The sequence below is a fragment of the Montipora capricornis genome, chromosome 2 (genome assembly GCF_036669925.1).
Source record: "Montipora capricornis isolate CH-2021 chromosome 2, ASM3666992v2, whole genome shotgun sequence".
NCBI lineage: Eukaryota > Metazoa > Cnidaria > Anthozoa > Scleractinia > Acroporidae > Montipora > Montipora capricornis.
The window spans coordinates 67,603,164-67,608,163 of NC_090884.1; positions in this window are offsets into that span (position 1 = coordinate 67,603,164).

Sequence of the window (5,000 nt, forward strand, 5' to 3'; positions counted from 1 at the left end):
AAAAATTTTCTTTGGATGTTGTTAAGCTTGCCTTTTTAAAAGTATGACATGTGTGGTGTTGAAATCTCTGATTTTATTTGTGTGCTTGATTCCCGAGTGGCTTCGTCGTATTAGTGTCAGTCACATCACTTTGTGTTTGTCACAAACTAGTATGTGATAAAACTTATGTCATGACAACAACAGCATAAATATCAATGATAAATTCACATAAATGCATTACCGTTATATTATATATTATATCATATCTGAAAATACCCCAGGAAAACACCATAGTACTATCTTGCCTTGGATGGGGATTTTTAAGAGACATAGCGGGGAACCGTCTCCAGGTTGTAAGCCCAGTATAAGTAAAAACAACGGTACGTAATATTATTATTATGAACAGTAGCATTTAAACAGAGTAGAGACATACACTGTACCTGTAGTCAAAAAGTATTACATTGTATGTTTCACATGGTAAATTTGGTTAATCTTGGGGCTGAACCTTGAAATGCAGGGCCAGTTAAAGGGGTCAAACTTGATCCGGGGCAAAACCTCCTACTACTGTTGGAAAAGGTAGCAAAATTCCTGGTTGAAAATATGACACAAAGATCTCTCATTCTGGAGTTCATAAGGGGACTGGCCTCTAGTTTAAGTATTTTTCAACTTGCATCATTTAAGCAAAAATAAAGCCCATCACCTAAAAGATCACATAAAAAGTCACGATTATACTGCTCATGATCAAAATGGGGGTGTCCATATTTGAAGAATTTTTAAGAACAAGATGTAATATTGCTGGCCATGTTGCACTGATGCAGCAAAATTCAAATTGCAATTGTTCAAAGTTTGGGGACAATTCCTAGAGAAGCACAACTTGTGGTAAAAAACGGGTCAGTCTATCAAATGAAGTAACACTTTTTCTAAAGCAGAGTATTGAAATTTAGTAAATTTCCATAATAGAGTCCTAAGAAAAATTCATTGGCCTCGTTTCGTCTCATGAAATGATGGGCGTTGCCTTATTGAAGAACAATGTCTTTGGTGACTGTATAGTCCTATCCTTGAATAGCAATCTCTGTTGCAATTGAAGCAGATGGAAACAGTCGGTCATCAACATATTTTCTAAAATAATTAGGATAGTATGCGCACTCTCATTGGTCAATAGCTGTGTTTAGATGAGAGTATGTAAACACGGCCGTGACATTACACAAATTTTGATTGGTAATGTGTAGTCAGACGCGCGTTTTGATTGGCTGGTAGGAAATATGAGCGTGTATCAAGAAAATCTGTTTCAATGAAGAAGTAGAAAAACCACCATTTTCCTTCATTTGTCAAGTTATTTTTGAGAAATATTTTATGAAAGGCTATGTAAACACGGTGAAGTCCTCAATTGCTTACGTGTAAATCTGAGATGATTGCTTGAAAGCAAAACCTCTCTTAAATGGGCCCCATAGCTTTAGACCTGGCAGAGACTGTTTAAAGCACTTAGAAGTGCTATTTAACTAGTGACAAGTGCTAGTAAAGGACGGTGCCTACTAATTCAAAGGAATTTTTGCCCCGGTTTATGAATATGCGGGAAATGTACATCTTAACAAGTGTTATTGAAATCGAAAAAGAAAATTGGGGGTAATCACGCATTTTTCAAAGATAATTTATGAACAATATTTGTAAAAAGCTTTAAAATATAAAGCCTTGGAGCGATTTCAGAATACCCGGCCACGATTGCGTGACATTAAATGCATGCTCCCGTAGTCCCGAAGTTAGGGTTAGGGTTAGGGTTCGGATGAATGTGAAATGGGGATAAAACTACTGCTCCCGCAGTCCCACACTCTCGCAGTGAAAAAAGGATGAATATGAAATGGGGGTAAAACTGTTGCTCCTGCAGTCCCGCACTCCCGCAGTGAAAAAAGCAAGAATATCAAATGGGGATAAAACTACTGCTCCCGCAGTCCCGCACTCCCGCAGTGGAAAAAGGATGAATATGAAATGGAGATAAAACTACTGCTCCCGCAGTCCCGCACTCCCTCAGTGGAAAAAGGATGAATATGAAATGGGGGTAAAACTACTGCTCCCGCAGTGGAAAAAGGATGAATATGAAATGGGGGTAAAACTGTTGCTCCCGCAGTCCCGCAGTGGAAAAAGCAAGAATATGAAATGGGGATAAAACTATTGCTCCCGCAGTCCCGCACTCCCGCAGTGCTATATTCTTCAGACGATCTCATAAAAAGTGTAGTTAAACTAACCGCAAATTGACAGCTAAAATTTTAAAAGAGTGCTTCGACCTAATCACTGAAACAAGCGCTTAGGCTTAATCAGTAAACGAGTGCTATATACTTCAGACGATCTCATAAAAAGTGTGGTTAACCAAATCGCAAATTGAAAGCTAAAATGTTAATTAAAAGAGTGCTTCGCCCTAATCACTGAAAACGAGTGCTATATTCTTCAGACGATCTCATAAAAAGTGTAGTTAACCAAACCGCAAATTGAAAGCTAAAATGTTAATTAAAAGAGTGCTTCGATCAAATCACTAAAACAAGCGCTTAGGCTTAATCAGTAAACAAGTGCTATATTCTTCAGACGATTTCATAAAAAGTGTGGTTAACCAAATCGCAAATTGAAAGGTAAAATGTAGTTATGCCTGTTTTTGAATTTGTATATTGTAAATAAATGACTGAAATTAAAGTATGTGAGAAGTTTTTGATTTTCCGAAGACAACGGGACTGCAGGAGCACACTTGTTAAGTACTTCTGTTGTGTTTCCTTATGCAAATATCTATTGACTGCGGGACTGCGGGAGCATGCATTTAATGTCATGCAATCGTGGCCGGGTATTCTGAAGTTTAGTCCAGGGGGAGGCCATGTATGGTGTTCTTTCTCAAATTGAAGCTTAATTATCTCTGAAAAATGCATGGTTAGCCCCAATTTTCTTTTTGGATACTAAGAGTACTTACTAAGATCTACTTTCTCCGCATAATTTTAAACCGCGCAACCCATTGCAGAGCTGCAAATAACAGTTGGTCATCGGACATTGGCCGACCAAAATTTGCTGATATCCGACAAAATCCCAACTGTGATCGGACATTATGTCCGGACAATTTCTTTCATCGTGAATCATGTTACGGTAAGAAAAAAGGAAAAATCTACCTTGAGGGAGTCTTACGGCTTTGCGGTCGATGACAAAGTCACGAAAGTTTCTGACGTTAGCTATATAGCGTAGTTTTTACCGTATATGCTTTTCGAAAAGTAGCCCGATGTTTTTTTTTTAATCTTTTATATTTTTTTGAGAGTTATCACAGTAAAATTTCGCTATGACACTGAAAGCAGTTCACAGAAATTTCGCTCATGTTCCTGAATGCGTTGATACAAGTGCCTTGTGGTAAAACCTACATAGGTTTTACTACAAAACCTTTTTTATGTCGACACTTTTCCCCGGCCTTGATATAAAATATTGCTAAGTGGTCGCACTAAGTTTGCTGAGACATGGAAATCTCAAAAAAGACAACTACAAACATGTTGGCGTTATTCGGCCACCAACGTGGCTATTTATTATATTATGAACGAAATCAATAAAAACCGCAGTAAATTAAAGCCGTGTTCAGCAAAGATGGAGCGAGAAAAAACGCCTACACCTAAGAATGAAGGAAAGGAAACGGAAGGACGGAGCAATTAAGGGTAGGGAGAGAGGGAAAAAATCTTGATAATCGAAGTTTAGTCCGTGAAGGTACAGCTAAGAGCTCTAGTCACGAAGATTGGAATCCCTTCACTAGACCTATCCTTACTCCACCTCTATGATTGGCTCATTTTTCTGGCTGAATTGACCCGAGGAGGTCAAAGTCGACGACATAAATAGCATCATTGCTTACAGGAATAATGCCCCTTACTACAAGGCACTTGCATCAACGCATTCAGGAACATAAGTATTGTGCCATAGGCAAGCATCTTATTAATATCCATGGTGGTATATTGACACCTCCAGTTTAAGCAGTCATTTCTCTATTCATAAGAAATGCCAAACAAAGTTTGATTGTCTTCTCTATAAAATGTTTTTCATTAAGGAACTTAAGCCTTCACTCAATACTCAAGAGGACTCCATTCGAGCTAAGCTTTTTACTTAATTACGTCTCTAGGGTAAACAGCATAACTTCATGCTTTAATTTTATTTTATATTCGAGTTCATTTTTATTTTTCATTGCTTGATAATGACTTAAAATAGGTCGAAACGTCGCATTTTAAACCTTTTTTAACCGTTTTTTAACCATTTTTAATATTTTATCGCATTGCTTTACTCCTTTGAAAAGGAAAAAAATATTTGCAGCCCTGCATTGGATAAAATGTGCCCCACCCCATAGCTTTAACCCACTGGAAAGCACCTTATCCACTGGGTAAATTATCCACTCAAAAAAACTGGGACCAGGGTGGTTCGTCCCCACCCAAACCTTATACTAGAACCTAATGTTCCCTCTTCCACCACCCCCCCCCCCCCCTCCCCCTCCCCTCCAGCTTGATAGTTCAGTAAAGCTCTGCACCCATATTGTTTACTTCAGACTTTGATTTTGCAATTGCTCCATTTCACTACAAAACTCAGATGGTCTGGTACAAGTTAGTTTAAATCCCTTGTATAGCATTCTTTTAAGAGTCCTTCAACTTTTTATTTATTTCCCTCCCCCACACCCTCTTTCTTCCCCTCCACCCTCCCTCTTCACCATTGAAGACATTTTCTCAAGAGGTTTCTGTTTCGTCGAGAAATTCTATAATCGATCATTAAGTTAATTTATCCGCTAATGAGATACGTTATAGTGATGTCATAACACTAATGTAAGTCATTTTGTCAGCTGTGGACCTAGCCGACTCACTGGGTAAATATCAAATCGTTTCGTATACTTTATTATCTGAGCATTTCATAACAATGTAACTTCCTTTTAGGATTCGAACGCAGTTCTTTTATTGTCGGGCAGTAAAGTCATCAATAAAGACGTTTGATAACAGTGAACCAAAAACCCACAACTGACGAAACAGTTTCGAAAA